General features: G+C 38.5%; 1 protein-coding gene across 13 annotated transcripts in view; it reads right to left on the bottom strand.

Moving 5' to 3' along the window:
- CHL1 (cell adhesion molecule L1 like) overlaps positions 1-25,847 on the bottom strand; it is a 1,311,467-nt gene that overhangs the window by 1,079,188 nt on the left and 206,432 nt on the right. For 11 of the 13 annotated variants that reach the window (XM_044077996.1, XM_044078002.1, XM_044078005.1 and 8 more), the window contains exon 2: positions 11,224-11,296. The exons of the other annotated variants lie outside the window; for them this stretch is intronic. The gene's annotated coding sequence lies outside the window, so the exon portion shown is untranslated. The remainder of the gene's footprint in view (positions 1-11,223; positions 11,297-25,847) is intronic. 13 annotated transcript variants of the gene reach the window in all.

Genomic DNA, 25,847 nt, shown 5'->3' with positions numbered 1-25,847 from the left:
ATGAGCATATTGACAGGAAAGCAGTGAGGGTACAGTATGTTTCATTAGATGACACAGTACTTGTCATTTAGGATTTATTGATCCTTGGTTGGTGAAATGAGATATCAAGGAAATGTTTAGCTGCTGTTGCTGACATGGTAAAATAGTTGGTTTAAATCGGGGATGTTGTTGTGAAATAAATTCTACTTCGACAAAGCTATGCTTGTGGGCTGCTCTGTAGCCTACACAACTTTTGAGAATTTCAGCGTAGCACTGCCATGTATGTGTCTAGAAACTGGATAGCCCAACACTGGTGGCAATTCATTACATCAATGACTTCTGATTGATGATGGTAAGGATGGTGTGATCACTAGACTGCAAAGTTTCTTGGAGCTCTGTGAGGGTTTGGTGTGCACTTTGTTGCAGACGAACAAGAATTCCCGGCTAAGGTCATTACCTTTTTGAGTTTAATAGTTGATGCTGAAGCAGGACTATTCTGTTTGCTGCAGGATAAGAGTTTGAAGTTGAAGGGAAGATCAAGGAATGGTTAAAAGCAGGCAATGTCCGAGTCAGGGTCAGGAGTGTGGTGGAGCTCTTTAGGAAACTTTATGTGCAGCGCCATGGGGCCACACAGGTATTTCACTAGCTCTGTTACAAATCTCATGAGTGGTTTTCAGAATAACCAAAGACTGAGATTTAACAAGGTAGTTAAAGAAGATCTGAGCTTGAGGCAGGAATTTTTAGTGCACTTTAATGGAAAGGGAATTTGGCAGGATAACTGCATGTCATCAGATGAGGAGTTGGGGATGGGAGCATACCTTAAAGTGGTTTAATGCGGCCTGGCCTGTGCACTGATCATGGGGAATGGGGAAGAATATTACGTTCTCGGAATTAATGCCTGTTTAGGCAGCAACCGTGGTTTGGCAGAAAGAATTTGCTAAGAAGAAAATGTCATTTTATTTGGACAGCAAGACAGTTATATAGATTTTTGTTTTTTGATATGAAGTCATCAAGGGCAAATTTAGTACAGGTTTTGCTAAGAAAGTTGATGTTGCAGTGTTTTATGCTTAATTTCTCACTGTCTGCTAAGTATATACCTGGTAAGCTGATCATACCGGCTGACAGATTATCTCACTTTCAGTTACACAGGATTTGATCTGCCATGCAGAGACAGAGACTTAGTCAACATTAATGTTAGAAAAGGGACAAAGAAATGGAAGTCTATAGTGGGATGGCTAATTCAGAAGTCTTGGTCTACTTATTTATGGAAAGTGTATAGTTCTGCTTGGGCAGCTTTTACTTAGCCTAATTTTGCTTAACAGGGCTGCTTGCTTGGTATGTGGTTTATATTTAATACTTTGTTGAGTTGGCAAGAACTGTCAGAGTGCATTTATTCCCTTTGGGCAAAGTGACAAAGTTTTCAAGTGAGGCAGATTGGGTGGAGCATTCATTAATTTTAAGGATGGTGAAAGGTTAGGAAATGTTAAGGGCTTTAGCCATTGACAGGGCCTTGGCGATAGACAGTTATTAAGGATGATGCTGAAAGATCTGCATGAGTTATCTTTGTCAAGAGATGAATATTCATTTATTTATTTATTTGACATTTGTTTACCGGGGTGGTCAACTGGGTCTACAGTACCCATTTTCAGCAGAGGCCCAGGGACTAAAGCTCCACAAAGAGTACAACACAAATACAGTATAATCCAATACAATAAAAATTACATTAGAAATACTATACAAAAAATAAGTTGAAAGAACAAACTGCTACAAGATGTTGCAATATATTACTACACATCTATGCAATTCCATACAGTTAAAACATTACGGACAATAATAGTCACTCTCACCATACATGATGTAGACAGTGTCCAAAAAAGTAGTATGTAGGCAGTGCAATGTGTGATATTGACTGTAATAGTACATGCAAAATAGAATGTTAGTTTCAGTTAGGAAAATAGCAGCCAGAAAGTTAGTGATGCAGATAGACAGTGAGAGAGAGTTAAGAAGAATAGAAGCAATAAAGCCTGAGCAGTAGGTTAAGGATATGGTATAGAAGTGGAGAAGGAGTTAGAAGAGCCTTTGGATTTTGCAGTCTGTGATGGATTGAAATGTGACAGAAAGAGGAACACCTGAGCATTAGGCAGTCTTTATGCAGGATCAGAGCCATGTATTTTTGAGATGATTTTTTAAAGAGGCTTTGAAATGGGTTAGGCCAGGCATAGACCTGGTAGCTAGAGGTAGTGAATTCCAAAGTATAGAGACAGAGTATGAATACAGAGAGTGACCAGGTTTTCTTGTGGGCTTTGAGATAGCTAAGAGATTTTTGTCTTTTGATCGTAGGGATCAATTTGGTGTGTAAGGTGTGACAAGACTGACTAGTGCAGGGCAGGCAGTAGGCTTGAAAATAAGGTTGTGCAAGGTGGACAGGTGAACCAAAGCAAGCTGGTTGGGGAGTTCAAGCTAGTTTAATTCTAGGAGTGGTTTACAGTGGTGTGTGTGATATTTAGAGTATGTGGCAAACTTTGCAGCTTTGTTGTAGCACTGTTCCAACTTGCTTAGGGTAGAATTTTGTAAGTTAGCTAAGATGATAGGGGCACCATAAAGAAGGGAGGGAAGTAAAACTGTTTTTGCATGGGTAGTTTGGTTGCTGCAGTAAATAAATGTTTGTTTCTATATAAGAATCACAGTTTTTGATAAGTTTTCTTTATATTTTGCTGTATATCGGGGTCAAATGAAAGTTTATTGTCAGTGATAACACCTAGAAGTTTGGTTTCCTGCACTATTTCTATGACAGTATTGTCAGATGCTAGGATGTTAAATGATCATTGACAGGAGAGGTGTTTTGGGGATAAAAGGGTACTCGTTTTGTCTTCTTTGGATTAAGAAAGAGTTGAGCATTTCTTAGCCAGGATTTGACTGCAGTAAAGGACTGTTGAGTTTTTGGAAGTAGTTCTGGTAGTGATTGAGCAGTGCAGATTATGGTGGAATCATCAGCATACTGAATGAGGGCCTCGGGTTGAGAAGCAGTGTGAAGGGTGTTTGTGAAAATGTTGAAGAGTAGGGGTCCTAGAATGGAGCCTTGGGGGACTCCAGTAGGGTTGTGGAGGAAGGGTGAAAGTTCATTGGACCATTTCACTGCTTGTTTATGATCCTTGAGGTAGCTCTGAAACCAGTTCACTGTGTTATGTGTGAAGCCTATGTTCGGCAGTGTGTTCAAAAGTAATGGGTGAGGCACTGTGTCAAAGGCCTTGGAGAGATCAAGGAATACTGAGGGTGTATAGCATCCTGCATCTCTGGCCTTGTTCATGGTGTCTGTAAAAGATAATAGGGCTATAGCTGTGCTGTGACTAGGTCGGAAGCCATGTTGGGTTTTGGTTAAAAGGTTGTTTTGCTATAGATATTGCATTACCTGCTGATGGATACCTCTCTTGAGAATTTTGGATATGGGTGAGAAGATGGCTATAGAATGGAAATTGGATGGATCAAAAGAGTTGCCTCCTTTGTGGATGGGCTGATGTAAGATTGTTTGCATATGGTAGGTACTTCTGATTTGGATAAAGACCTATTTATAAGGATATTGATTGGGTAGACCATTGAGTTAGCAGCCAGTTTGAAGTAGAATGGGGGGAGATTATCAGCTGAGGTGGAGCAGGGTTTTGGTTATTGTAGCAGTTTTTTAATGGGCTGAAATGAGAATGGGGTTTGTATGACATTTTGTTGAGTGGGGGTTAATTATGACAGGGTTAGAAGTAGTTGGTGGCCTGGGGTTGGTGTCTGAATAAGTTGAGGGGAGGTCCAGCATTAGGGATGTTAGTTAATAGGTCCAAAATTGATTTTATGAAGTGCTTGTTAAAGTTTTAGGCTATTTGTGATGGAGGGGTATCTGGTGATAGGGTGTGCTGTCCATTTCTTCAAGGGTTAAGTAGAGAAGACATGGAGTGCCAAAATTTACAGGGGTTGAGTTTATGCTGGAGTTGAAGCTGGGAATAATATGACTTCTATCACTGTTGATTAATTTTGTCACTTTGTTATGTAGTGTTTTGAAATTAACATGATTTTGTTAATTTTTGTTTTGTTTCCAAGTTGACCAGGCTAGGTCCCTTTGCTTCATCAGGTGTTTACATTCCTTAGAGAGCCATGGTGCTGAGTTTTTTTGATTCTTTTCATACGAATGGGAGCTGGTGTATTAAGTATGTGAAGGAAAGTATTATTAAAGTATAATACAGTGTCATTAAGTGATAGCTGTTTAAGGGGTGTCAGTCTATTTCCTGTAGGAGATTGTTGACTTTATGCTGACAAAAATTAGCTGAGTTCCTGACTGATTTTATAGTGTGTACTCTTAGTTGTTGGAAATATGCCATGGTGGTACGGCGGTAGCGTTATTACCTCACAGCAAGAGGTTCTCCCGTTCGATTCTCAGCTTGGCTTGGGAATGCCTTCTGTGTGGAGTCTGTATGTCCTCCCCACAGCTGAGTAGCGTTCAAAAGACATGCGTGCGTAAATGGGCGTCCCTTCGTTGAAGGTTGGGCATCGAGCTGGCACCTCGGCGTTTTATAAAAATCTACTGCCAATCATTAGCGGACTGGAGTTCCGCTGTGGTGACCCCCTAATGGGAAAAAGCCGAAAGACAAACAAACAAACTTTTAGTTGTTGGGAGTTTGTTCTAAGGGAATAAGCTGGTAGATGATCGCTCATGGAGTTAGACAGTGTACCAGAAGAGGGGTAATTGGCAGGGCGGGATACTAGAATCCAGTCTAAAGTGGATTGGTTGGTAACATCTTTTTTGTATCTTGCTGGAGCATTGATAAGCTGAGAAAAAAACATACAGATTTATACTATTTGTGGGGGAGTCGGAAGCTATGGTTTGCCAATCTATATTTACGTCTCCTACGGTTATTGTTTCAAGGTTTATTGTTTGGGATGTCCAAGATAAAATATTTTCTAACACTGGCATATTGTTACCTGGTGGGATATATATTACTATTATCCAAATTCTTTTTGCTATATTGAGGTTCAGAAAGGAGATTAGTACCTCAACATTGGAAAACATGGTTATATTGCTGGTATAGGGTGTGATGTTGAGTGTAGAGGGATATAGAAGTGCTATCCCTCCCCCTTTTTTTAGGTCTATCTCTTCTGGTTATTGCAAAGCTTGGCGGTATTATTTCTGAGTCTTTTACACCGGGGTGTAGGCTTGTTTCTGTAAGTGCTAGTATGTCAGGTCTATTTTTATAATTCCAGGCATGCAATGGGGCAGTTTTATTACATATACGTCTGAGGTTCAGCATAGGTATGTTTAAATTTTTGGGGTTACTCTTTTGGTTAGGATTAGAGGGTGGGCCAGGGTTAGGATGTATGTCTCCACATATGAGTAGAAAGATAATGAGGAAGGAGTACCATGGGAAGTGTTTTTTATTCCTAGGTGATGATACTGGTGTCAAGTGTGGTTTTATAGGAGGTGAGGAGGCCGATTTGTGGCTTGAATAATATGGGAGGGTATAAGGGAAAAGCTGAGAGGAGATATGTGAGAAGCTGTGTTGTTTATTGGGGTGATGGTTGGAGGAGGTTGTTGATGCATATTGATGTATGGGGGTAAGCGAGGATATAGCTGTAGCGGGGTTGAGAATTAAGGGTAAAGAACCTAGGCAGGTTAGGAGGAGCATGTCAACTGTGATAGTAGGTTTAACAATAGTAAAAGTGGTATTTATGCATTAAAATGTAATATCAGATATAAACAGAAATTTTGTTATCTTGTGATATGTGTGCAGCTGAAGTTAAAGTTGGAATTGTTTTGACTTCAGGGTGGGCTTTGGCAATGTGGTTAGGTGTTTTGCCCTGTGATTTGTGATAACGAGGGGTGGGAGAAATGTGACTGATCAGTAGTACAATTATGGCACAATGTTAGTTTATGTGTATAATAGAAGAGAAGGTGGTAAGCCTGGAGCTAATGTAAGATAGTTTGAGGTTGTGATAGTATTGTGGTTGTAAAACAGAGTAAGATGCAAAGAATTATAATGGGGGAGATGAGAATTCAAGCTGATGGATGTATGGGGAAGCAGATAAGTTTGGTTAAATAAAAGCAGGTAAGGTGTGAATTAAATGTGGGTGTGGACAAAGTAGAATTATATATAATTGGATCAGAGGAATGAGGGTGTGTGGTTTGCTTGGGATATGATTAGAGGTCCGAAGGGAGGTTGAGATATGGGGGAAGGGCAGAGGAGCAGAGTGAGCAAAGCGAACGGAGTGGGAAGAAATGCTGCAGATGGTTTACCACCATAAACAATCAGTGAGGTAGAATGTTCGTGAATACAATGACAAGGTGATTGAACTCTAAAAAATTGACCGGAGTCACAGCATCTAATTTTATAGTTATGGGATTTTCAATGTCTTTTCCAGGGATCTATTACACTGATGAGAGTAAAATATGCTGAAGTGTTAATATAGCTTCACCTTCAGCAGTAAAAGGCCTGTGGGTGTGGGTAAGTGGGGGTAAAGATATCCTTCCAGCAGACTCAACACTACAAACAGAACAGCCTAGTGCATGACTTACAAATTAAATTATTAGCGTGAGTCTAAGAATTTGTCTTATATAGATTTAACTCAGTGTACTTTTCCCTTGTGAACTCTTGAAACTGCAAGTGAACTTTAACTGTGCAAGCTCTCCTGGTAGTGGGTTGTTTCAATGGATTCAACTCAGTGCATTTTTCCCTTGTGAACTCCCACAACTGCAAGTGAACTTCAGCTGTGCAAGCTCTCCTGGTAGTGGGTTGTTTCATTTCTTGTAGAGTGAAGCAGATGGATGGAGAGAACACTTGGGACAAGGGGTAGTGAATATGTGTTGTGGGTGACTGCCACTTTTTCTTTACTGAGGGAACTTACAAATTAGTGAACTGGTAGGTAACTTGAAGGGCTGGAAGATATGGAACAAGAGAGAGTGCTGATTTGAATGAAGCCTATTAAAATGGATCAGCTAGGAAAACCACATCAGATTGTGCTGTCATGTAATCTAAAAATGTTTTTTGTTTGTCTGCTAAGGTGGGAGCTAATATGGCAGAAGTTATTGTGTACAGATCGAACAATGTTGGTCTTTTGTCATTTGTTTGGTGGTTTAATACAGTTTAGGCAATTTGATGCTGTACTGAAGACATCACTGATGATTCACGGACTAGATGATAAGTGTGGCATATGAAGATATGTCTGTGATTAAAACACAGGTTTGATTGGTATTTACAAGTCATTTGAGATTTTGTTAATGCATGTCAGCTGAGTTATCTTATTTTGTTGTCTGTTTTGTAAGATGTAGACAGTTGCTTATCCTAGGGCATTGTTATATACATTGTAAGGCAAAACATCCTGCTGTTAGATGTAGAGAATGTTTCTTTGGATGGACTCTCAATCACTGTGACATTTGCTGGTAATGATTATGAAGCAGGTAATGGGGGCAGTTTTCTTGATGGTAGATGTTTTGCAGTTGAAAGATGCAAATCCAGACATAGCTATGGACCATTTGGCAGGTAATTCCAAAGTGGAAGCTATTGTTGTGGATTGGATTTACATTACTTATTACTGCAACAATTGTTTCAACTCCCATACATTTCTGGTCTGTTTTTTATTCCTCGGTTTATAGGAGAGGTGGATTGAGGGTAGCTGTCATTAAGGTGGCCGGGTATTTTATTAATCATAGGGCTGCTAGGGTAGCGACATCATTAGGTAATATAATGTTAGAGCACTGGGACTTCAGTAATAGGGACCCAGTGTTTTATGAAGTGGATGGGGTGCATTTGAGGGATGAAAGCCTTGATGTTTTTAATACGAATATGTCATTGTTTGTCATGAAGCTGAATCTGATTGCAGTGATCTAGTGGCAAGATTTTATGGGGGGATAGGAAAGGAAAGTTGGGGAACAGGTTAGATAGTGTGGCGGGCTGTCAGGGAATGTAAGCCTCTGATGGTAAGATTGACATTTCCCTATTTTTTTTTCCTTGCTTTCTTTTCCTAGATTGAAGGGGAAAGTTGGAGTGAGTGGTGCTGGAGACACTACCCACAAGTGTAGTGTTTCAAGAGTGAATGGTATTAATTATTTTACTATGATCTGTGAGTTATGACATTTGCAGGTGAGTAGTATAAACTCAACTGCCAGTTGAATAATTGTTTGCAGGTGAGTGGTCTGAGTATACCTGCCTTCTTTGGTTCTGCATTGTGCTATGACAGAGATGGTGTTGACAAACTTCTGAATTCTTCTACAGTTTACATAAAACGTATGATAATAAAATTGATCAATTTCAAATTTTGTCTGGTTATATTTTATCCAGGTAAAGGGATTCATGGACAATAACACGTGTCATACGATCATTTATGCACAGATTATGCAACTCAGTGCAGGATTTCCAGATTTTGTTATTACTACTATAATTGTTTAGAAAAATAGTATTCTCAAAATCTACATAGTTTAGGATGGTTAATGAAATGCAATTTCAACAAATGCACTTTTCATTAGGAAAGAGTGACTGAAAGTGCAATATTTTACATGTTTAAGATACAATCTATTTTTCCAAAACAGCAAACCCGCCCAGACACACAGGGTTATGCTCACAAAGCTCTGTTAATTGAAAAATTAGTTTCAAGGTTTTTGTATCTAATAGGTAAAATTACAGGCTTCTTTACAGTAATTGCAGATTAAGACTTTTTGGGGGGTAAAAGCATCAGAAATATCTTATTTGACTATGTGTCATTTAGCCACATATCTAGAAACCAAAATATATGCATTTTTGGGGGGGACTGTCACACCATTTGCTGCACAATACAATGTTTTGTTTTATGTTACTTTATATAAACCATTTCATTTAATGCAGACTCATGAGAGCAACTTCATCTTCAGGAAAAAAAAGTTTATAATCAGTACAGTAATTAATGACTTTTTCCAGCAATTTGTAATAAAAAAGCTTGTTATATAAACTATACCACAACAAATACTTTTATAAGTCAATATTTAATATGTCAGATGACGAAATGTGGGCATCAGAGAAGAAGCCAAATTAGCCTCAATTAAAGAAAACGTTAAGTAGGACAAATTGCAATTGTTCATCATATGTACAAGAAAGCAGAAGATGATTTTGTTAAGCAGATTTTGGAATAACAAGAGGTAGGTAAGAGAATAAGGGGGCATCGTACCGCTAATGGATACATCGACTGTGTGAGATAATACCTGAAGCAGGCAGTCATGACTGTCAAAGAAAGTAGAAGCGAGTGTCAAATCAGGAGAAGTGAGGACAGTTGATACAGCATCGCAGCTCTACTTAAAAATGAATAAAAAGGGCTGCTGCTGTTGTTGATGATTTGGTATATTATAAGCAGGTACCTAGTTAAATGTTCTTTCAGAAGGATATCTACATACTAGAAAGAAATATGGCTGTTTTGGCATAGTGGTGCACAGAAAGGGTCTACTCTCATTACAGTGTGTTTTCAGTTACACACGTCAACGCAGAAAAAAATGATGAGCAAGAATAAGAGTTTCATGCCTCATGAAAAAGGAATGAAAATAAATATCTGATAGGTGTTTTAGCAAAGATATAACATGCATCTCATTATCTAAGTTCATTCAGCCTACTCAGTCATCTATTCATTTCTACTTAAAAATATCATGCAGTTCCAAATTCAAAATGGTAATGTGCTGCTGTGTTTGTGGGCATATTAATATCAGAACTATGAATCAAATAAATCCTCTCAACACATCCTAGCAGCTAAATGACGGGAAAATGTATTCTTAGCAAAAGCAAAGAGTCTATTCTAATTATTAGGCCTCCTTTTTAAACCAAGCTCCCACATAGCTTCTCATATACATGTGTTCACTGAGCACATTATTTCACAGAAGTACACACACTTCATAAAACAGAAATTAAGTTAATTTAACGTTCAAATGAAGAAGAACAGTCTTTTCCACAAGATTGCTTAACTAACAACATAATTTTTGTGGCGATACATTTTTTGGGTCTACTACAGTTGTTCACGTTAGTACCTTGCAACACACTTGCTTGAAAAAGCAACTGCTTGAACTCCAACTATCCCAGTCTCCTGTTTCTACATAGCCCTCCCAATGCCAGATCCAATAAAACTGTACAGCCCTTACAGAACCCAAACTCTAACCTGAAAATTTCAACCTTATTCTCAACCAAAGTCCTCCCACCATTACCCTAAAACTCCTATCTGTCTCTGTAACCCTAACATCCCTGATCACTCCCTAAACCTTAAAACTCAATTCCCATTCCCTAACTGTAAATCTCCCTTCCCATCCCTTAATCCTAAAATCAAACTCCTGTTCCCTCCACATGGTTTATTGCTCAAGCTCATATTTGAGTTCAACAGTGACCAGTAATCCACATGAGTAACAGTATGCTTGAGTTCCTAGCTTTTAAATTGTGTTTTTCAAATTACTGTCACTCGAGTACTTGTAGTATTGCCACATTTATTAAAATTGCTCATTGGTTAATGCTATCAAAGTGACTCACCAAAGTAGATTAAATATATAATATTGTGTGCAATAAATTTTATTATTTTGAAGGTTTATTTAATGTTTCATCTGTGTTTATCTTCAAATTCCTCCATACCTGGCCCACACAAGTTGATGATTCTAGGGAGAAGAATGTAAATCCTGAGCAAGTTCTCTTCATTTTACTCAAAGTGCTCTATCTCCAGAAATAGGTATTTAAGATAGAGTCACAAATATACATAGTAGCAGTAATGGTTAATGGACGCATACCTTTTCTGTGACAGATATATTAGTACATACTTTAACTACGTGAATAACTACAGATCAAGTTAAAGGACAGATAACATTTGTAACTTAGGGTTGCCACCTTTTCAAATGCCCAAAGTGGGACATGTTCTGTAGAAATGTCAGATTTTCCAGGACAAAACATACCTACAGACATGCATAGTACAGAACTTTACTTTTTTGCACAAATAAAAGCTTATTCTAGTAACATTTGAATTGCTTATACTACTTCACATAGCATATAAAAGTTTCATATATAAAATAACTGTTTTATGCAACTATTAAAGAAATTTTAGGAAATATTTTTGTCCTGAAATCTCAGGACATTTGCTATTTTTTGATTTTTTCGCAGGATACAACTGCCTAAAGAGGGACTGTCCCTCGCAAAGGGGGACAGGTGGTAACCCTATTGTTACTATCTACATGGTTTGCTGCATGTGTCACATGGAAATATTAGTAAAAAAAAAAATTACCTGTCTAGCAATGGATTTTATAAGTCGAGGCTTTGATTTACAGAACTTCTCATGTAATATTCATAAATACAACCTGTAGAAAGTAAATTGAAAAGTAATTGCAACAAAGCACATTTTATTCCATTGCAGCTGAAATTAAATAGGACACTATCAAGAATGAAGGCTGTAGTTTTTTATGTAGTTATAAATTATGCCACAAACTACAAGCTTTGCTAAGGAGTATAATTCTGAAACAAAAAGTGTAACACAATTAAGAAAAAAATGGGGACAAAACATACTTCGTGAATGGACACATTTATGAGTGTGGTAATAAGTAATACATATCAGAACTGTGACTTTACAAACTACACATTTTTAAAAATAGAAATGAAACTACCACATGTGGGTTTGTGGCGATAATAGTCTCTGACCCATTCTAATCATTTTTAATTTTATATACAACAAACCATAGCTGCTTAGCAGTGAACATCTCTATACATGATGAAAATGCATTTTCTACTTATTTTTTAAGTGCTCTGTGATATACATGAGTGATATACATGAGTGCTAAATATATTCTCTCATGATTAACACAATTTTAAATAATGGGAACACTTTGCTTTGCGGAAAATCAAGTGTTCTCCTTAATCTGTGTTAAGTGGACCTCAGAGTTAGTAAAGTTAATAACTGAGAGTGCAAGGGTAAAATAAATATGATGCAGAGCACCACAGTTCCATTCAGCCATCACACACACACACACACACACACACACACACACACACACACACACACACACACACACACACACACACACACACACACACACACACATCACACACAAAGTGTTAAATCAGCAGTTTGTTCTATAAAACTAATTAAACTTTAAGAAGTCAGTTTTCTGTCTTATAATTATATTCCATTTGTCTACTTTATTAGCTGTCAATATACAAAGTCACATTAGCGTTACATTTTCAGTATAGCATACGTTACAAACTTTATACCCATATTAGTTTGTACATTTGAATTCTAAAGAATTGTGTTCTGCTGAATTAACAGCTATGATAAGACATTTAATAGCATGTCATAGATGAGTAGGCTGTTTCTCTTCATAAAAAACACTAGCACTTGCATTAAAGGCAAAGGTTAAAGGGCGCTTTTTCCATAATGCAGGCAAATTAGCTGCAATAAGGAGAGACCTCGCTACTGGCTAATTTCCAGGTCTTTAAATCTCCATTACATACCATGAGTGCAGATCAGCAGTAGTTTGCACCAGCTGCCCATGCATTGTGGAGGCAGAAGCATTCCCCCAAGCACTCTTCACGCATATACAGATACTGAAACGTAGACACACAACATGCAACATGCACACACAGACTCACACACACATGCACGCACACATGCACACAGGTTTAGATAGTTATTTTTGTGGCTACAGCAGTCCTCTGATCTGGTAGCACCCGCTCACAAAAACTTCCTTGGTCTTGAGGAGTTAAAAATAAATGAGAAATAACATATTTTCTACTTATAAAATGTAGCAAGTGGCTTCTACAATTTATCACACACACAGAGTGCTAAAGCACTTCAACATTTCTTTTAAAAAAGGAGTTTTCTACTTTTAAAGTGTAGCAAACTGCTTGCTATATTTGTGGTTGCTCAAGTTTATTTCCCACATAGAGTAGTACAGTGCTTCAGGTTTTTTTGAAAAGAGGCCTTATTTACTTTTATCTACACATGGAGCACTACAGAGCCTCAGATCTGACAGGAAATGCAACACTAACATTTTACCAGTATGAATTGAATGGGATTTGCTGATCATATGCCCTAATACTCTGTGCCTGGGCTGCTAACCCTCTTCTCCACTGTAGCTATGTTTCTGCATACACAATGTACCCATTGCCATCCCTCAGATAAAAGTATGTCCATGATGTCTTTTCTCATTAATTAGTCCCTGAACTTGTAAATCATGTATTGTTATACTTAGTTAATGGTGTCAGACATTAGAATTACATTACAATTAGGACTGTATAAAGTAAATAGTGATGTCATCTAGTGTACCTTCCTGCCTTTTAGTGAAGCCAGACCTCAATGTCCATTGTTACTCACTGATTGCTGTGAACACTGGATCACAGCAGGCATTAGGATTCCATACGTATTATATTTAATAAAAAACCTGACTACATTAACAGATTACTTAGTGAAGTGCATTAAGGTGCTTGTCTTATGTGTAAAATGTGCAGGGTTTTAATCCCCTTTCCTCCCCATTCACATATTTTTAAGATATATTTAATATTCCAACATTTTTCTGGTATGTAGTTATGGTTAAGAGGGCTAATAGTCTATGTGTGAGGTAGGAGGTACGGGTTTGAGTCTACTTTGAGTACCTTTATGGTATGCTACATAGAGTATCACTTATGCTAGTGCTCTTCTTTAACCACACTGGCTTTCATATTTCATACTTTTTTGTTGTTGTTAATGCCTTTAGGGCACAATAAGAACAGTACCCCTGGTGCCTAGTTCTCCCCTTGCCCCCAAATGCCATTAAGGTGCAATGAATACAGTCAGTTCTTGCTGGTGGCTAGAGAGGCATGAAATGAAAGACTTCTCTCTAGAGTCTACTGTACCCACCAGACCCATGTTATGTATAAGTGCCTTTAAGGCACAATGATGTATATTTGTCTAGTTGCTCCCTGAACCCATGTCTTGAGAGTTATGCCTGATATCTAGTAGTCCCCCTTATCTATGTTATGAGATGTATCCCTGGAGTCTAGTAGTCCTCCCAGTCCAAGTCTTGAGAGTTATCCCTGGCATCTAGAGTTCCCCCAATCCATGTCATGATAGCTTTCCTTGGTGTTTCATGGTCCCCCAAATCCTTGTTTTAAGATATATCCCTGGTGTCTGGTCATTCTCCCATTGCTGCGAAATGTGTTTGTTAGTCTAGAGGAGTGTGATGATATGACCACCCCCGACCCCTACATTCACACTTTCACACACACACACACACACACACACACACACACACACACACACACACACACACACACACACACACACACACACACACACACACAAACACGAATCACTACCTGTCTACTAAACTTCCTGGTTTCTATCTCTACCATGGTGGTGGAACACTATCTTTTGTCCATGTATATTAACATAAATGGCCAGGAGTGGCCATGTTGATTTATGTAGCCAAGTGATCTTCTGAATTGCGAGGTTGTATAAATGCCTTACTGTTGGCAGTTCCAGGAAACAGCATGTGGATAATCAGCATATGCCTCTTCCTGACAATGCCTTCTTAGCATCTAGCTTAGCCACGGTGACATTCACCATGATGTTGTGCTTCTTCCTGCAAAAGCAGTGTGGAAGGGCTGTTTCTGCCTCTGATAAGGTACAAGACGTACATGAGATGCACACGTCACAGTAACATTATTTGAAGTTAGTGCAGTATATAAAGAGTTAATTGCATTTTCATTTGGTGACAACATTTCTAAATGCAATCTTCATGGAGGATCTGAAAAGTCTTAAATACATTGGACAATGTCTTCCTCAGCTACTGTACGTAATGTTTGGTTGTTAATTTCCTTATACATATTAATGAACTGCATGGTGTGATAGGCACATAAACTAAGTAAGGGTAAGTAAATGTTTAGATTTTCAGAAATATTTATTCAATATCATGTCTTCACTACCACAGTTCATAAGGATAGTCATGACATTCTAATATTCAGTAGCATATAAATAATTCAATAATGATGTTTTTTGTTTATAAAAATAAGCCAAAGGAACAGGAAATATTTATGCAAACCATATACCCTCTTAAACAAAGTACAATTTAACCAGAATGGCATAAACCAAGCAAAAACATAAATCTGTATTTTGCAATATCACTAAGATAATTAAAGAAAGGCATCCACAAAAAATGAAAAGATGAAACAAATAAAATAGACATTAGATAACAGAAAAAATGCTGGCATAGACATGTGAAAAGAAACCTCATTTTCACATGCCCCATATAAGTGATGGATGAACTAATATGCCAGACACTACTCATGCAAAAAATAGAATTTGCACCAAATAAATTATCTGCTATACTGTTAGCATTTTAATTCCATACTGTATATTAGGAATTTTAATTTGGCAATGATATTGAAACTGATGATAGCTAGTACTGATAAGATGGATCCGTCTTTATATTTATCTTTTTCATATTCTACTACTCATCAGTTACAATCAGAAATGCGCGTTAAAAAGGAAATAACACAAAATTAACAGACACTGGTGTATATGGAAAATGATAAAAAATGCCTTCTATTTCATGAGCTTGCTGATGACAGAAAGGTGTAATAAAACTATTGAGAAAGTAACACATGCATACACACAAATATCCTTTAAAGATCATATTGACATATATACTTTGGAAGCATTTTCTGACGGGTGTATAACATAGCTTGAAAAGAAACTGTTTTTTGGCAAAATATACAACTCTTTTTATATGCCATTCATGAATGTATAAGCATCTAGTGTAATCCTGTATCTGAAGATTAGATTATTACAAGTTAATCCATATTTGTTGATTAGTCAATTGGATTGATATAGTGCAGATGGCTAGCTTGCGTATTTGGTACTATACGTTAATAATTCATTTATAACCAGCTCATGTTCTGAATTTGATTACATGACTGCTTCAAATGTCACTGCCTTATACACATACATACTTTCAATGAAGAATTGAAGACCGTTAGGGAAGAAATATGTATGAACACTGATTATGTTGGTGCCAAAATTGATAGTAAGCTTGGCAGACAACCAGTCAGTACTGCTACAGCTGCTACTGAAGGAATAAGTTATTCTGGACATACATGGCAGAGAAAGAATATTAATATGATGTTAGTTCTGCACAAAATTAATTCAACAGTCATTTATTATACATAATATGTTTATTTATGAGCTGTCAGTTATGCAGAAGCATATTAAAAATATTACATATATATATATATATATATATATATATATATATATATATATATATATATTGCTTTCACCAACAACATGAAAAAATTGAGAAAATATATAAAGTACAGAACAAACAATATTTCTGGACATTTGAAGTAATTAAGAAATATTGCATTCTATACTCTATATAATCATAAGCCAGTAGGTCAACAGTTTGAAACACTTTTTTTTGCTAATAGATACTATTCATATCTTACACCTGCTAGTCACACACACTCACACACACACACACACACACACACACACACATATATATATATATATATATATATATATATATATATATATAGTATACACAAGTATAAACACGTCTTTATAGACATCGTATTTCTCCTATAAAGTATCATCGTGAGTTCCATGTTTAGCTTGGGGCTGGATCTGAAAACTAGGGATTGTAAACATTATGGCAAATTTAATAACAATACAGACAGAAGATCTTTAGGCTGTTAAGGCTGCAGCAGCTTTATTTATTTTATTTTTTTAAGCTTTTGCTGCTAAGGCCTCTATTCCTCTATTCTGCACTTAAAAGTAAGATTACTTTCCAAGACAAGGTACACTGCATTTGGAAAGAAACTGGAGAAGACACAATTTCTTGCATAATAATTATGGTTTCATTCTTCTGCTCAAGATGTTGTTATGTGGTCCACGTTGACTTCCATCTCTGGTGTCTATCTTCAAGAACAGTGAGCTAAAGGAGCGGCATCAAAGTAGTGACACGCTAACAAATAACGGGCAACTATTAAAATGGCATCTAACTCCCAGAGGGTTTGTAGTCCCCACAAATCGCCTGTAGGTCTTTATCTTCGTTATACATTTTTTGAGGTGCCAGTGATTCCTATGATTTGTTTTAAGCTTGACTCATCTCATCTGCAAAGTCATGGAAAGTAACATAACTAACCTAATTAAATATGATATGAAAAGTCATATAAGACTTAACCCCTAGCAGTTCAGCTTTGACTGGTCAACTTCTTTGAGAGAAAGAAACACAAGCCATGGAGACTGGATATGCTGTCCATACAGCATACCTTGAACTGGCTAAGGCTTTTGATGCCATACCACATGCTAACTCAGTAAATAAATTGAATGAGCTCCAAAATGAACTTTTTCAGTCAGGTGGATAGCAGACAGGTGAGGTATAGAACTCATGTAATGAGTGAGGCAGGCACACCCTTAGTAAACATGAAGGAGACCAGTGATGTGCTTCATGGCTCCATGATGGGACTCACACTCTTTGGCATCTGCTACACAGATATCCAAATTATACAACAGGATCTGTGACTTATAACGTTTGTGGAAAACAGCACATTTGCTGTCATCATCAAGTCCCCTTCTGATACACAGAAGTAATTCCAATTGGAATTCACACATATCTACTACTGGTACTCAAACCTGGGTTAAAACTAAAGGCTAGAAAGTGAAGTATCATAACATTGGTAAACAATTATTTCATCCATGTTATTAGTACACATAACATTCACTTCAAAATGAAAATGTGGTAAGCTACCTTAAAACACAGGAAGATAATTCAATTTCCTTTGACCACCACAATCCAACAATGTTTCTTGCCTCCTACTGAAGTGCTTACTTCTCGATAGGGAATGCTCATTTCCTTTACAAACTTCCAAAGCAAAACAAACACATAAATGGAACCACTATTTGAAAACACAGTTGATGGAAAAAGCTTTCATCACAATAGATTCAGCTAAATGAAGCTAGCTTCCAACTGAAATAAGAAAACAAAATATAATAAAAGCTTTTGGAATAACACTGCAACAGCATCTATTAAAGGCTCATCTGCAAAGATTATGTCACAGTTTTGCTACATTATTCAATCCCTTGCTGGCATCACTCCAGTTCTGGACTGTCAAACTGGCATAATGTAGGCTAGTAATCCCAATCTCTAAGTAGATTACTGTTCTTCCCATTGGTAACATTCGACTATTTAAAGGCTAATGATCTGAGCAGATGTCAAAGTTGCTTCAAATGCAGAGAAATTGAAAGAAAACAGATTATAGTGATGTGGATACATGTGCAAGAAAGCAGAAGATGATGTTATTAAAAAAAATGGGAATACAGGAAAAAGGCATGCAGAAATGAGGACATCCAGCAAACAGATGTATAGATTATGTGACAGAAGACGTGAGACAGTCAAGCATGACTGTTGAAAAAGGTAGAAGTGTGACACTAAATCAAGAAAGGTGGTGATTATTAATGCAACACCCTGTCATAGGTTCATAGGTTGGTACTAGGCTATCGGCCCTAGGGCCTATACAAGCCTAGCCATAACAATTCCCTGGCTATTTCTTCCCACACTATTTACTTCCCTGGACCCCTGTCTAGCAGGGCAACTGACGTGATCCCCGGGGTGAATTTCCTTTCTCCCATCCAATCATCAAGGTTCCTTTTGAAGAGGGCCAAAGAGGCGCTCTGCTTGACATGTATGGGCAGTCTATTCCAGAGTCTGGGGAGTCTCTGGGTCAGGAACCTATTCCTCCAGCACGTTTTATTTATTGTGATGACAAGGCTTAGATCCCTGGAGGTTTGGCTCTGAGGGATTGGGATTTCTTTAAGTGTAGCATGTCCAAACAGCTCTGGGTTTGACATGGCCTTGTATGTTAAGCAGAAATTACATTCGAGTAGACGATATGTGACAGACTATAGCTGGAGTTTTTTAAGGTGGTCAAGCATAGGGCATCTGCTTTAGGCCTGTGATTCTTTTAGTGAGGTATTTCTGCGACCTTTCCAGTTGTTGCAGATGTTTTGAGAGGTACATACCAAATGGGGTGTTGTATTCTATAATGGGTCTAATGAGGGATGAGTACAGTGGGACAATGACCTTCTTTTTTTTGGATGAAAAGCCCTTAGTGATGAGGTGTGCCACATAGAAGGATTTTCTGACTGTTGTGGTGATGTGGTTATTGGAGGTGAGACCACTGTCCACCTGTGTCCCTAAGTCTCTTCTCACACTTTCAGTGCTTAGTGTACTGCCACCTATGTGGTAATTCATGGGTACATGTTTTTTCCCAAAGGGGATAACTATACATTTCTTGGCATTGAGCTTGAGCCCATGGCTCTGGCACCAAGCATCTGTTTCTGTAAGGCCCTTTTGTAGAGTATCCACATAATTTGGGGATTCAGTAATGGCTCCCAGTTTGCAGTCATCTGTGGACTTTGTTAGCCTGAGCCCCTTAGTGTTGGACTGTACTTCAGAGAAGTAGATGCCAAACAAAAGAGGTCCCAGGACTGAACCCTGAGGTACTCCGCTTGTCACTTGTCTGGAGCTGGATTTGGAGTCAGCTACTTTTAAAGTGTGGGTTCTGTCAGTAAGCCAGGTGGCAACCCATCAAGTGATGTAGGGATTAATTCCCAGCTTAGTAAGTTTATCTATGATTCCAGAGTGGGGGATGGTGTCAAAGGCCTTGGCGAGGTCCAGATTGGCTGTGTGAACTGCCTTACCCTCGTCCACGGCTCTGGAGACTGATTGAAAGAAGTCAGTCAGGTTCAGGAGACAAGATCGGCCCTTCACGAACCCAGACTTCATGGGGTCCATTGTTTTAAGGTTGCCAATGTCTTTGTTTATAAGTTCCATGATAATATGTTCCATGGCCTAGCAGATCAGGCTCATCAGACTGATGGGGCAGTAGTTCCCGGGATCCAAGGTGGATCCCCCCTTGTGGAGTGGGATAACTGTAGCTGTGCGCCACTCAGTGAACACAAAGCCTGAGATGATTCTAGATTTGTAAGAACAATATTTAAAAAGTGCCCCTATTTTGGGACTTTGTCCCACTTTTATTTATGGCTTTGTCCAGATTTCTTGCTCTAAGAGGTTAAGAGGTATGGTGACCTGTAACATCTGTGAATTTTCTACCATATAGGTTAGCCTGCAGATTTTGGACAGCCAAAACTATCCCAAAATACTCTTTTCTGCTTATCTTCATAGAATTCTTCCTTAGGCTGAAGTATAAAACTGAGATAAACTATTGCATGTTCGTCTTCTCCCTGGAGAGAGAGAGACCTGACTGAGTACAACTCATATTGAAGTATGTAATGCACCTGAACTATGAATGCTTGATCGTAGCTAGGAATGAAGAGTAAATTGCATCCTTGAGAGGGAATGCCTGCCAGTGTCCAAATAAAGGTGGCTGCTTGGTACCTTGGGGTATGGTCAGTAGCAGGAATTATATTTGTGGTGTAGTAATTTACAAATGCATCCTGTGATATCACTCCACCACAAGTAATGCTACTATGTGTTTTAGTAATGGGGTAGGCCACACCTGAAAAGTTTCTACTTTATTAGGATGTGGGTATATTTTACCACCTGATGGTCATGGTAGAGCATTTACGGCATGCTTAACTGCTATGTTTTTGCTTTGGCAGTTAATCTTGCTCCTTTTAGTCCATTCAGTGCCTGCCTAATATGCTAAACATATGCACATGCCAAGACTGACTTCTGTATCATTATCTGTTGTGTAAGCAAGAACATTGCCACTGTATCCTACTATTACAAATCTATCCACCTCTAGAAAGTTACAAGATATTTTTATCCCAAAGGGCATTATAGTTATTTCACAATAACAAAAGATGACTTTTCATTTGCTGCAGATGCAAAGGGTACTTTTCTCTAATCCTTAATCATGTCAGTAGTAGTCAGTTACTTAGCTCTGTCCAACTACTGTACTGATTCATCTGTTCTAGGCATTGTGTAAATTTTCCCTGACACTAACACTATCAGTATAGAAGAAGAGCAGTTGGATTCCTGTATTACCGCAGATCCAATATAGCAAGAAATTACTCCAACACAGTCTGCTTGATTTGCTAATGCAAGAAGTATGCAGCCTGTCCTACTGACCAATGAGTCCCTGTTTTCACATGGTGCTCCACCATTTGGGCGCACATGGTGGCACAGTAATGAATGTATCCCTGGTTTCTAGAATACTAACTGGATTTTCTGAACTTGGATAGGAGATACTTCCTGTGACAGAACTATCCCATCCGTTGGGGTGACAGTCATAGTCTCACTAGCAATTCCATTTAAAAAGTTCCTGAAACATGCAGTTCTACTGTGTACCAGTATCTCTGTCATGCAATGCTTATTCATGTTAACATGACAACATTTGTGCCTGTGCCACCTGCCTGGCAGCTAAAAAAATGTAGTTTTCAGTGTTTACTTTCCTCAGAATAGTGAAATGTTTAACTTTCTCTGTATGTAGCATATGCTATTGGATAGAAATACAGTCACATTTTGTCCAAATGTATATTCCTGAGCTGTAGCCATCATATTACACCAGTCCTACTGTTCCTGTTGTGTTTGTTGATCCTATACCAAATCCATGAGCTTAGTAATCCTGGTCCTGAAATTTAGCACATACAATACAGCAGTTCCCTTGTGGAAATCATACTGACCCTCCCAGTTACCTTAACTTAACTGAGGGAAGTCCTCAAACTGTGTATGTACCTAACTCAAACAGCAAACAATTTGCTCACTCTTGGGGCATCCTAGTGCATGCCAAGAGAAGTAGGATGAGTACTTGTCCCACTGTCACATAAACTGTTCAACAAATGGTCTTAACATGATCTCAACATTTACTGGGCCCTTTATTTCCTGTGAAAGAACCAGTTCCTCAGAGCTGCTTCTGGTTTGGCTACTTTGCCTGAGATTTACACTGAATCTTCTGCATCTAAAGCCATCCACTGTTAAAAGAACAAAAATGCATATCATTTGTACTTCTACTTATTAATTACAATATTTCAAAAAATCCTGTATTAATTGTTACATTTCACCCACTTTACTAGAGTTTCAAAGCTGAACTTTTTCCACTACTGCTGTAGTACATAATTACATTGTGTCTTCTAGATTTTTAGGACACTGGTACCTAGATTGTGTGGTGTCCCTGCACTTGAACTCTGATTTAAAACCAGCATTTTTACATTAACAGGTTTTTCTGGTGGCACACTTGTGGCAGAAGTGTGCTGTAGCAAACCTATTTGAGTTTGGGGCTGCTGGATGAAAGCGTATTGTATGTTTTCATGATTGGTCCATAGGCCTTGCTGTTGTACAACTTTTTTTTCTGAGTCTATATAAGTCTAGTGTTTGTGTCAGTTTGTGCTTAATTCCTCACACCTACTCTTGATTTGGCTACTTCGCCTGATATTTACACTTTATTTATTTAAGTTTGATGACCAGGGAAGTCCACTGGGCCAGAAAAAGCCCCTTTTCAGTGGAGACCCGGGGAGAAAAGCTCCACAATAATGTAGGTTACATCACAGATTATTACAACAATATAATTCAAACATTTTGAACATTTTCAGATTTTGCAAAGACAGTAATTCAATACAGAAATTTAAAACTTTTCAGATTAGAAGCACAATATTTACAGACATAAATTCGTACAGGAATTTAGCATTTTAGATGAGATGCATCACATTTTGAAGCTTGAATGCATAATTTATAAAGAGGAACATGATAAATACAGAGAATAAAGATTACATAATATTGTGACAATTATGATATGAAACTTCTTTGTAGGTTGACCAATCTTAAAATATATAGCTACTAGGCATACATAGGTTAAGAGAAAAGCATGTATATAGAGGAAGATTGGTATAATAGTCCTTAGAGTGAAAAAAATATTGGTTTTAGGTGGGGAAGGGAAAGATTTTGGGAGAAATGAGACATTTTTGAAGGTAACTGGAGAAGATATCAGTGCAAGGTGGAAAGAGAGAGGGGCAGGGGTTTATGTTGGGGCATGACAGGGGCATTCCCATCTGGAAGATGGATAAGCGAGTAGCTGCGATTTGAAATGGGTATGGTTAGGAAGGTCTCATAGGGTAGGTGGGAGAGAGTTCCACTTTTTGGCTAAGGAGTAAGAGAGCAGTAGCTGGCCAGCAGGCCATGTTGGTTTGTAGACCAGAAGGAGGTTTTGTTTGTGGATCTAAGTGAGCGGTTGGGTATGTGGGGTTTTAAGGAAGTAGCTAGGGATGGTCAGTCACTAGGCTTATAGATGAGCTTGTGTGCTGTGACAAGTTGCAGGTAACTTAGGTAGTTGGGTAGTTTGAGATGATTTAGGGTGAGGAAGGAGTGACAGTGGTGGGACAACTTTTTTGAGCATGTTGCAAACTTGGCAATCTTACTTGAGTTTGGATCTTAGGCCAAGAGGGAGATTGGTGAACAGAGGAGCACCATACATAAGGGAGGGAAGTAGGAAGGTGGATGCTATGGTTTGATGGGTGGAAGGGCTGAGGAAGCGGTTGTGTCTATAGAGGAGACCTATCTTTTGATGGGTTTTCTTTATAATGGAATGGATGTGTGTATCAAATTTAAGTTCTTCATCGATGGTGATGCCGAGAAGTTTGGTGTTGGAAATGATTTCAAGGGGAGGGGGTTGTTTTGGCTCTATAGGGAGAAAGAGGTTTTATCGATGGAGGAGTTTTTGGTGGGGGAAAATCATTAGCTTGGTTTTGTTTGTGTTTAGAGCTAAATGGTTAGAAAGCATCCATGTCTCTGTTTTAAAGAAAGTAAGCTGGGTTTTGGCTTGTAGTTCAGAGGGAGAGAAGGCCGAGCAGATGATTTTAGAGTCATCTGCATATTGAATGACAGATGATTTTGGGATGGACTGGTGAAAGTTGTTTATAAATATGTTAAAAAGTAGAGGGCCAAGAAATGAACCTTGTGGGACACCAGTGGTTGTGGGAAGGAAGGGGGAGGTTGAAATTTTCCACTGGACTGCTTGTTGGTGGTTGGACAAGTAGCTGGAAAACCAGGCTATGGTGCTGGGAGAGAGTTGTAGGGTGGAGAGTTGGGATATAAGTAGGGTGTGGGAGATGGTGTCAACGGCCTTTTACAGATCTAGCAACAGTGTGGAGATGAATTTGCCTTGGTCACATTTGAGGTTGATGGTTTCAAGAAAGGAAAGAAGGGCAGTCATAGTGCTGTGGCCAGGGCGGAAGCCATGTTGGGTAGGGGAGAGGAGATTGTTTGGGTTAGGTGTGGCATGAGTTTAGCCTGGAAAGATTTTTCTAGTATTTTAGAAAAAGGGGAATGGATGGCGATAGTCCTAAAGTTGGTCACTCAACCGGTATGATTCAATTATACTCAATGTGGGTATGAATGACCTGAGATGTGCCTCCATGGACTAAATGAAGAGAGTCATGATGGAAGTCACTGATATGTGTCACAGGCTGGTATGAGGCTTGCAGTGAGCAGTATTCTAACCTCACTAAAATGATACCACAATACAAACAAAAAAATGACTGACTTCAATAATTAGTTCAGCTACTGGTGTCATTCCAAAGGGATCCAGTATTTATCAGCCTGAGGCAAAATGATTGATTGCCAGAGATTATCTGCACCTGTCGTTGCTAGGCTTTTGAATACTTGCCAAGGCTTAATCATCCCATGTTACCTTTTTAGACAGTGTCAAACCAATGACCTACCAAAATAAAAAATTCTTCTACTGCCAACTGCCAAGCTGACGGTACTACCGCCCAATGCCAGGAGTCTTAACAAGAAAATGCATCCCCTGGAAACTATCCATGCCCTGTGAAATGCTGACATCTGTGCAGTTACAGAGATGTGATTCAAGGCTGTGGAAAACAGCTTAGCAGTGCAAGGCTATAATGTCTATCATACATTCAGAAAACCCTCTGAAAAGGAAAAGTGAAAGGAGGAGGTGTTTCTGTTTACATAAAAAGCAATCACACCTCTAGATTGGCCAAGCAGGATGACTCACTTGAGCTACTCCTTGTCCAGCTGACCATAGGTAAAATCCCCCACCATATCATCACTAGCTACAGGTCCCCAACCATGAACCAGGACAACCTCTATGCATACCTGAAGTTACTAGAATCACTTACCATTCAGCACAAAATGCTACTCATGGGTGATTTTTAACTACTCCTCCATAAATTGGAAAACATACAACCACTAAGCAGGGTCAGAGATTCCTGGGCTTTGTCAATGCAAATGGTCTGGAACAGCTGATCTACATTCTCACTAAGGGTTATTCACAAACATGGGGGAATGTTGCACCACCTCCCCAGCATAATTTGGTCTACTTTGAAATAAGTGCAACACAGTACCCCCATCAAACTTAAAACCCTAAAGATTTTTTCCAAGGCAAATTATCTTGTATTAAGTGATAGCCTAGGTAATTGTAAAGCTCCAAACAAAAGTGAAACTTCAACCAGTACAAGCTAAAAGACCAAAACCAAGAAAGTACTGATCCACAGGCACTGAAGACTTGCAAATAAAACAACAAAACATATTTAGCGTACAAAATTTTGTACGCTAAATACGTTTTGTTGTTTTATTCGTAAGTCCTCAGTGCCTGTGGATCAGTACTTTCTTAATTGTAAAACTCCCCCTAACCCTGAAAACATGGAGGCCTATGCAAGAGTATTCACAAAAGTCCTGTACAACCCCCTAAATGGGTTTATATTATTATATCAAAACACCAAAAGAGCGAACACTCTTTAATCGAATGCTAATACCTGAAACCAAAAATCACTGCTCCAAAAAAAAAAAAAAAAAAAAAAAATCCAAAGACAAAATAAAGTGGGGGGGGTTCACCCCCAAACCCCCCTACTTAACTATACCAACTGTGAGATCGCACCACAGTTCCCCCTAGGAA

Source organism: Protopterus annectens, chromosome 7.part0, assembly GCF_019279795.1.
Source record: "Protopterus annectens isolate FY-2018-M chromosome 7.part0, PAN1.0, whole genome shotgun sequence".
Lineage (NCBI taxonomy): Eukaryota > Metazoa > Chordata > Ceratodontiformes > Protopteridae > Protopterus > Protopterus annectens.
This window is presented reverse-complemented; position numbering and strand designations above follow the sequence as displayed.